This window comes from Watersipora subatra, chromosome 8 (genome assembly GCF_963576615.1).
Source record: "Watersipora subatra chromosome 8, tzWatSuba1.1, whole genome shotgun sequence".
NCBI classification, from domain to species: Eukaryota; Metazoa; Bryozoa; class Gymnolaemata; order Cheilostomatida; family Watersiporidae; genus Watersipora; species Watersipora subatra.
In genome coordinates this window covers 23,320,610-23,331,283 of record NC_088715.1, presented here as the reverse complement: position 1 = coordinate 23,331,283, position 10,674 = coordinate 23,320,610, and positions in this window count along the sequence as shown.

Below are 10,674 nucleotides of genomic sequence, written 5' to 3'. Positions count from 1 at the left end.
AGAAGTAAGATTTTTTACAAGAATCCAACGCGCCTGTATAAACTCCTGTATAAAAATTAAGTTGTAACTTGTTCGTTCATGCAGTTTACAAAGTTTTGTTTAATAATGTTGTAAGTATTAGTGGTGCACCCTAAATCTGGAAGCGCCTTAAGGTCATTAAAAGTTAGCCATTTTCTTCTCATTCGTAGAAATGATGTGTGTATATGTGTCAGCACTAATTTCATGATCACCAATTATTAACTAACATTGATTTAGAGATGGAATATTGTTAGAATGTCCCCGTTATAAACTCAATTCATTGGTTCAACACGTAGTATTTGAAAATGGTGAGCGATTGCTGGACTATTTCTGGCCATTAATCTGACTCAAGGTTAAGGAGCCTTGGTATGTATTGAATTCTCTGCGTCACCAACATTGTCTGACATCATTGTCTCATTTGGGAGTTAAATTTATAATCCTTGTTATTGACTGTTATTAACTGCAGAGCATATAAGGCATCAGTAACTAATCTCATTATGTGAAATCTACTCACTTATTAACAGTTACTCATTTTTCTATGTAATCACCTGGCATTGTGCCAGCAATAACAAAGTCGTTGCGCAATTTTTTTTACCATATACATCATTTATTAGTTTTGCTATTGAATAAAACTGTTTTTTTATTTATGTATTCAATTGTTTTATATTTGCTAATTAGCCAAGTGCTAAAACTTAACAACGTTTAAACTTAAAACGCTATATTAAAATTATGTTTGCAAAAACTGAAACACCAGCAATAGCTTGATATTAATATTGTAAGTAATACTTACACATAAACCTAACTTACATTACACGTTAAACCTCACTTTACACCAATACACCTTCATCTTAAAACATTTTTGCTAGATCTTGCAGTTTCAATATAATTTGTATTGTGCACATTTTTAAAGTTTGTTTATATGATTTTGCAAATATCTTTTCTATAAATAATCTCATTGAATGTGCTCTTCTTATAGGTTTATTGTCAATTTGCTTTCCCAAAAACTACATTGTTTAGAGATTTCAGTTGCTCCAAGGTGAAGCAATGGTACTTGCAACAACAGAGAAAGTCAAAAACAATTTAATTGTTGTTTTAGAGAACGTATCGAGAAGTCACGTTTTGGTTACAACATTCGTGGCTCGATCGTCTCTGGGTGTGATTCTCATTTCGTGTGCAAAAGGTCCTGGGTTCAAATCCTTGTGAAGTCAAATAACATTCTTGATATTGATGTAAAAGGGAACTTTAAATATTCATAGCACTAGGAGTCTCAGGTATGTTTCTAGCTTTCAGTGTGAGAGGTCCCAGGTTCAATTTCGAGTTAAGCTGGTCAAGCCTTATTAAAAATTGTCTCCCCCAATATTTAAAACTAAAAATAGTTTCAAGATTATTATCTTCATTTAGTCACTCATCTTTGTACTAATAAACCTAATTACATGTTTCATATTTGTTTTGAATTTAAATCTGTTAGAAAAGAATTGCTTTGGCCCTGGCATATTTGTCTCGGTATCGTATACTTCTATGCGCAACCCACTCTCCTCACAAAGAGTTATGGCAGACATGACCGCAATTATATACTGGTAATACTTCTTTTGAAACTGCTGCTCTAGATTCATTAAAGTCATCTTTCATTCTCATTTAAACCCACCGCTCAACAAACAATGAGAACTAAACAAGATGGTGTGTTAAGACTTCCCTGCTTCTTACTGGTATATTTTGATGCTATTTGCTTGGGAGCAGCTTCGCCATTGAAACATAATGTAAACAACTAACTATAATAAAATAGACTTTTAAGTATTGAAATATGTTTGAGAACTAGGACACTCATGTGTATATATTTGATAGAAATGAACATTTGTTTCTATACAGAGCTAACTTGGCATAAGTGCTATGTCACTTTAGTAAAGATCACTGGACTATATAGCAATAAAATATTAGTCTATTGGAAGTTGTCGTCTCATGTGCTAGAGATGATCACGCTCATCATTCTTACTGTGAATAAGAATACAGGCTATTTGTTTTATAGACAACTCACCAGTTTATAATCTTTTTAAGATAAACATGCGCTACTATTCGCCTGTTGAATCATCCAGGTGGTTTTGACTATTATAATTCTTACAAAACTGAGTTCCTAACTCTCTGTGAAACCATGTTTGATTGTTTCAACTGAATACAGATAAATAGCTAGCAATACAAGGCAACTTCTCAGAGTACTTAATTTTTATTAGGAGCTACTTAAAAATCTGAATTGTTTCAGAGGGCCCCAGCCTTTTCTATTGTAAAATTTTTTAAATATATTGGGCATTGGAAAATACTTAACAAAAATTTGTAGCTCAGATTGTAAGTTCGTTATATATCATTTGCAAACAACATATATCAGCTTGTAAAAATATTTCTCAGCTTTCTAAAGCATATTTATTTAAGGTTCAATAACATTTTAAAAGTACAGCATTTTCAGCTGTCAAAATTGTGCTACTAAAACCTCCATATTTAGGCACTTTGGAGTTGTGGGCACTCAGCGCCTGAAGGTTAAATAATGTTGGGCCATGACTACAAAGGCATTGCATTGAAGTTGCCAAACGCTCTTTCTCTCACCTATCACACCTACCACACCATTGACCACCTGCCATTATATAATTTTACCTGCAGGATAAAACCTGCAAGTGCTGAAGATCAGAAAATATTTGTTAAAAACAAATGCACCATATAAAATGTAAAACAACACAAGTGCTTACTTGATAAACTTTATAATAATATGACTATTTATAACAAATTACAGAAAATTAAATATTTAGTATATATGGCCTCTGCTCGCCTGAACACAAAGTTAGACAATTGTGATAGTTTTCAGTGGCGGTAGCTTAATAACAACCATTTGCGCTTTTGTGATGGTAGGGAAGAGTATTTTGCAGTCATTTCTTACTGCTGCAGTTTTATTTAGTGAACAAGATGGTATCTTCAAATTGACTGCATCAATAAGTCAATATGTCAACATTTTGCAGGTTGTAGCTAGGTCAAAACATCACTGACTCTGGCTAGCCAACTCTTGAATACATTATTCCTTTGCCTAAGTAATCACATGCTTTGAACCAATCAAGACACAGCAAGACTTAGCGTCGTGTATGAGACGGGCACTGGCAATACCGAACTTCAAATGTACTGAACGCATATGGTGCAATACTAGGGATGAATTGTCTCCGCCTGAGTAGACATACGTATACGCTGAGGAAGGCGCGACTATCTGTTGTATGCTCGATGTGATTGGCTGAAGCGTTCTTGTTGATTTCAAGACCATAGCCAGCTACGGCTGTTAGTGAGCAAGTAACTGGGATCTACAATATTATGGACTCTTAGTCAGTAAGCCACTATCTAAAAAGTGGCCTAAAAATTGAGTTCCGCTCCAGTTACATGGATATACACAATTTAATTGGTTTCTGGGTCAAAAAAACCTGAATTTTTCAAATCTGGGTAGTAACTCGCTCCAAACCGGCACGGTAGCCGGGAAAACAGGGGTGTATAAAAATACGAACAAACCCTCTTCATTACATATAGCAATCATTTAAAATCAAACTGAGCATTAAGTTTTCTTAAATTTATTGACTGAACACTCATATCTTTTAAATGAAAGTATAACTAAAGGTTTTGATTGTAAAAAAATCACAGGGGTGGATAGAAATGCCTCCTTGCCGGCACATGCCTTGCGAATTATCAAACAAGTTAAAAAACATTGATAGTTGATTTGCTTGATTATCCACTGGTCTATGGAAAAGTTAAAACTAGATTATGTTGGAAATGAAGAAAATAATGAATTCAAATACATCAGAACTGAAATTAGCCATCAAAGTCGTCGTCCTCTTGGATTTCTCCTTCGTCGTTGTCATCTCCTCCAGCTTTATTCTTACAGTGACAACACTGACAGAACTCGGTGCATTTCAGGTTCTGCTCATAGCAGCCACATTGTCCTGTCTGACATTTACTAGCCTTACACGAGCAAAAGGCATCTTTGAGTACTTCCTCACTCTGTGTGAGATACCATCTTTGCAGAGCACCTAGACAAAAAAGTATGATGATCAGCTTGTAAACTATTATTGGCAAACCAACAGGTTTTTGAGCAATTTAAGATATTCTTGGCTGCAAATCAAATCATGTTTGGTTTTTTTCACAAAGGAAACATCTTTCCGAGTAAACTAATGAACAATTCATTACTGGTGCTATGTATTGATCATGCATACCTCTCGATATCAGGGGCATCATCATACTTATTGTAGAGCTCTCTTAACTGAGTCATTGATAAGATCCGCTTCATGGTGACTAATCGATAAGTGATCACTTCCCGGCAGAAGGCAGGGCTGAGTCATGTCTCTAGGTTACTAAAAAAAAAAAGTAAAACATTATTACAAATGCATATGGTACAGCTTGTTGCAATAAATTCCCATGTACCATTATGTTCAGATAGCATGTACTGTAATTCATTAGAAGGTGCTCCCTCACCAAGGAAACAATCATCAATTTTTTTATTGTTTAGAAAGACACCAGTCCAGCATAGGCCATGTTAAGAAGTTTTTCCGATTTCACATACACAGACAGGATGAAAGTGTATTAGGTGTTAGATTATGCATCCTGTTTTGTAGAGTTGCCCCGATTTCGGTGTCGGAATTGGTATCGGTGCCGATATGGGTGTTAAGTATCTGAATCGGTATCGGCCGATTTTTTCTGAAACTATCTGAAACTTCCGATACTTTTTACAGATCAACTATTTTGCAGAAAACCGTATTTTAGCCTGCAACACTAATAAAAAATCATCAGCGGCAAGCTTCTTACTTTTACCTAATGAAATTCAGGCCTGCCAAACAATTTATTTCATGCCTATAGCCTGATAAACACAGCTAAGGAACCTTTTTGCTTTAGTCAGGACGTAATCACAAAGTGTGGTATTTCCCAATTACGGCGACAGGATTTATTGCAGCCAATCATGAGCAAGATAACAAATATGGAGACAAAAACGCAGTGTAATATTTCTGTTTGCTAGCATTACGAAAGTAATTTAAACAGTCGGTGTATAAAGTTATCTATCACTTTCTTGATCCTGACGATACAATGTATCGTTTGTACCGTATAAAAAATGGTAACCCTAGTGGCTTATCGGTATTTAGCCTGTCCTTCATCATCTATGTCGTCGCCCTTCAGTACGACTGGCTACATTGATAGTGATAGAAGAAAGATATTTCTTACTGAGAGAATTGAATCACTAACGGTAATTAAAACAAACGCTGATTTGCTCTAAACTGGTACAGACGCAGCAGTTCATACAGCAATAAAAGAGAGACTTCGTTATCACAGAGAGAACTGTACCACTAACAGTAATTACCTTTATTTACAAATTACAAGAAACACGGACTGTTTTGTTACTACATGCACAGTATGTCAGTATGTGAATATGCATATACATGTATATTTTTTCCATAAATACAAACAAATAAATACATTAACATTTATATTTTCTTTGCATTATGTTTGAATTTGCATAATAAAAAGAACAACTATCTGTGCAACACAAAAGATCTGAATCGGATTATTTTTCAATGAGAATCAATATATCGGATCGGTATCTGAATCAACTGGTGAATTTAGAATCTGGGCATTTCTACTGTTTTGCAAAAGAAATAGCCACATTTCACACAATCTATATACTGTGCAGTATTACATATATTAGGTTTTTACCTGATTGAGTAAAGATTCACTGAAAAGAAACAGAGTATAGCTGAACTATGGCATGTTATAAATAATTTAAATTCTACATATTAAGTATTGATGTAAATCACAATTTACACACTTTTCATATTTCATTTGGTGCTTTGCTAAAATCTAAGTATATGGTGGACATGTCATATTAGTTTGTACTCTGGTTTTGGTTGATATTGGATGATGGGAGCAGCTATGTACAGAACATCCAGCAATAATGTTCATATTCACACAGATAACAATGTACAGTGATTACACCAACCTGGATGATGCGCCCGTGTCTTGTGTGTGGGAGTTATACAATGATTTCAGCCCTGGGTGTTGGTAGTAACACTGTCTGTGGTAACACATCTCCTGAGCGACGGTGTCAGCAGAGAGAAAATGTACCAGGAGGCTATGATCAGCTCTTAGCTCAGCAGCTTGTTTTAATTTACCTTGTAAAAACAAACATAACAATTCAACAAATCATCACAAATGCTAGATTAATTAGTCTTTACGGTAGACCATGGTTGTGATAAACATAATGCCAAGGTTACCTAACTTACCAGCATCTTTGGTCTCTGCCCTTAGTAGACCATCTCTGATGCGCTTACCAGCTTTCTTAGTCCACCACTCCTTTTTTCCACAAATAACACATAGTTTGGGTAGCGTAGTTTCAGCTCTTATTGAGGATGAGGAGCGCAATTGTTTAGTAGTTGGCTCAGGATCTTCATTCTCATGAGTTACAATCTTGAAAGAAACATGTACCAATAAAATTTAACCAGATGCAGGCATTCATACATTTCATTCATCATTCAGAGTCGTCTAAACAACAGTGAAAACCTAGTTCATAGTTTGTAATTTTAATTTAATAAATGTAATTTAAAACTTTTAAAACATTAGGTACTGCAGATTAGTTCAGAATTATAAGATTACTTACATTTGACTGTTGTGCTGATTTGAGCTTTGCTAAGCTGGTTATCCTTCCATAGCAGGTTTAGTGGATTAAAGGCAGCTCAGCTTTGCTATCAGTAGACTTATCAACAACATCATCATAAGTATAAGAATGTATAAATTCCTTGCACAAAGTTCTTTCTGAATCTTTATTAGTAACTACCCAGTCTTTGGCATACTTCAGCAACTTATCATAGCATTGCTGACTCAGTTGTTTGTGTAGATTTCTTTGGCTAGTGCCTTGAAACTGGCAGCAACAAATCATAATGCTGATTATCTTACTCAGAAATCAAAAACATGTCGATTGGAACTCAATTTCTCAATATAAATAAATGCTAGAACTCCACACACTGTATTAACTCATAAACGACCTTGCGCTCTAAACCAATCAAATGGCTGAAATTCGTTTGGCAAGAGAGGGCAACTCCTCAATTTTAGTTCTCCAAAAAATCATTAATTCTGAGTGAATGTGCCGGTTTGCAGTGAGTTACTACCTGCCATGTTGTTCAGCACCTTCAACTCTATAACCCACAACTTACACAGTGTATATCCATGCAACTGGAGCGGAACTGAACAATAATTGGAGGTGGCTTACTGACTATCTGGAGTAACCACTGCATTTGATGGTAAGATTTAACAATGTAGCATTTTCATTATGTTGTATTTAGTGCATGAATCAGGTTGTTAATAAAAATCCTACCCAAGGACGAGTGATGGTCTAAGAGCTTGCCAAATTATTAAACAAATTCCATGTTTCAAAATTAAATGCAAGAATTCGGCACTCTTACAACGCATGTTAGGTAATGAGCAACACGATTGACAAGAATCGGCATCTGAAGAAAATTCTCATCGATTGTTGTATATATTGGAATACATAATGCTAAATAAATTGTTTTTAATATGAATGAAACAAAAACTTCATATAATGCAATTGTCAGATATTTTCTTTTTTTCCTGTTTGGCTAGAAACGTTGTTATGTTCCAATGTAATACGGATGTGGGCCGTGTTCCTTTCACTCATGCATTGATCGCTGCGTCTTTGGCTTGTGTTTGTGTAGCACACTTTTGGTTCTTTACAAGCTCAATCAATGTGAGAATTATTATTTTGTTTTTTTTAAATAGTAAGAGATGTTATAGGATAACTTTGAACTTATCTTCAATGTGAGAATCTATCACATAAAAAGTCAGCCTGTGTAGCAAAACCTTGGGAACAGATATCTGTACTAATTTTACTGATAAAACAGCAGGATCTGGCGTTTTGCCTGTTTACCATATTTAAATAATTTAATTCTGTTAGTCTATCACTTCAGTGACAATGATAATAAAAATGCTATTCACCTGTTTCACTAGGAAGTGAAAAGAAACAGCGTATATAACATGTTGATATTTTGTTACCATTTTTACATGCTTTGGATCTGCTTTAACTAATGGATCCCCAGCAGGGCCACTTAATAGAAAACCCTAAGCTGTGTGTACATATGTTGATAATATGGTGTACTGGCTTTTGACATATTTCCACCCAAATTTGCAAAATTGCAACTGTTTGCTAATAAATTTGTTCAGATTACTACACAATTAATTTTGATGGTATCATTACATGTCAACTTGATCTATGTGAGAAAACAGAACTGGAATCGATCGGTTCGCATTAACTGTTGGAATCCATCAAGCGTTAGCTTATTGAAAAATTTCAAACTGCAGCTTGCAGATTTTGCGAGACATTTGTCAGCTGAAATCTTTAAAAATATAATTTCATTGATTATGAGCTGGCATACATAAAGCTTTAGATAGCACAAGCCACTCACAAATTTTAAACCCTTCGTGTAACTTGCATACAACTATTCTATGATTGACGATACAGGTTGCAGATTGATATGCCTCTAGTCATTGTCTGTCACTAAAAGCTAGCATTATTGTTGCTATTTATTATTTATGATTGTTTGTGTAGTTTGTCATTTCACAATTTTTAAAATTGTTGCATGGAGCTCCTTGGAATGTACCAAAAACGGAATCTCCAACTATCCACAAATTAACACAATATCATATAGAGTACTCGGGTGAATAACAGGAGTTGCCTATTAAATTAGCAATTGTAAATGTGGTATAAAGTAGATGGCGCGATTTTAACTAATTTCTCTTCATAAATCAAATAACGGATAGAATTGCTATTTTTACCATTTGTGACACGAACTGCACAACTATTAACACTCTAATTGACCAACATGTTGACAGGTTGCCAAGATTGGCAGAATTTTATGTCCGTTTCTCAAAAGTTGAAAGATCTGAAACAAATTTCGTATCTTTACATTAACAAGTTATCGCTTTTCTATCCGTTTTCATTTTACAAATTTGAATATCCATCCATGCTACTTGTAATTTTGTACTCTCAAATTTGTAATTATTTAAAATTGTAATGGTTTTGTCTAATTTGACTTTAAAACTTAAGAATGTTGATTAAGCATTCTGAAGGGAAATATTTATTTATTAGTCTATAGAGTGAATATAAAGGAAATCGACGACGAAATATATTTGAGTCTAAAACAATCATGCGCTTTTGCCTTTGAGTAGACGGCGACAGCGAGCTTTTGCTTTGGAGTCAACAACAGTAGCACACTTTTGCCTTCGTCGATGGCGCGCTTTTGCCTTTGAGTCGACGGCGACAGGGAGCTTTTGCATTGGAGACAACAACAGTAGCACGCTTTTGCCTTCGTCGATGGCGCGCTTTTGCTTTTGAGTTGACAGCATCAGGGCGTTTTTGCCTTCGAGTCGACGACGATAGCGCGCTTTTGGGTTCAAGTCGATGGTAATCGCGCGTTTTTACGTCTACGTTTTTTCGCAATTGAGTTGAAAGCGATCGCATGCTTTTGCCTTCGAGTCGACAACAGTAGCGCGCTTTTGCCTTCGAGTCGACAGCAGTAGCGCGCTTTTGCGTTCGAATCGACGGCAAACTCAAAAGCGATCATGCGCTTTTGAGTTCGAGTTGACGGCGATTGCGTACTTTTGATGGTGTCTTCACTTTTTGTTCTTATAACATTTAAGTCTATAGTTACTTTATTTGTAGTTTTCATATTCTTTTATTTTCAGAAGTGCTCTTTGTGTCTGCAGAAGTTGCCTCCCTCGATATATACAGCCACTGCCAATCTCCAAAAAACTGCAGTTACATAGAAAATATGCGCGAACCGTGATGATACTGGGGTAGATGGCAACCTGATCCAGTCAACACTAATGTCATGCGGAGAGGTAGGTCGGAAGTCGATGCTGTACTCTATGGGAATCTTTGTTACCATATATACAGTCATAGCTCAACATGTGAGCATGAAGCGTTTCAAAGCCGAGCTTGTATGTCAATTTTCTAGTATTTCAGATCAATTTGTCCACTATAACATAACTAAGTACGAATTAATCTGTTTTTCTCCCTATGAACCAAATACTTAAAACATAATAACAGTCATACTACATTGGAAAAAGGGTTTTTGTTATAATTCACTACTTACGCTCATGAAGGAACAAATATCTATATATAGTGGTTGTTATCTGCAACAAATTGTAACAGTATTATGTAGTATAATATGGAGTACTATCAGTACATAGCATAGTCTATACAGTAAGTAGCATACTGTATGGATTTCTTATCTTCGAGACAGACGTAGGAGCTAATGGTGGTTTGAATAATAGACATGACAGCGACACCTTATTCTGTAATGTAATTTGCAATAACTTGGCTTTTTATTCCTACTCTTAAAATATGTTCAAATCTTGTGCTACATATATCTCACGCTAGATATAGGTTTAATTTGGTTTGTATTTTCAGTTTTTTGTATTCATCTTCAGACTTTGCACTTGTCGTCTTACTTTCAATCTTGGCTGACTTCGTTAAAACTTTCAAACTGATCTGATGATATAGACCGAGCGATGCTATTCTCCTTAAGTCGCCCCCTGTTCCTAGCAGAGTTGAAACCGTTCTGTATGCTTGTATCTTAACTT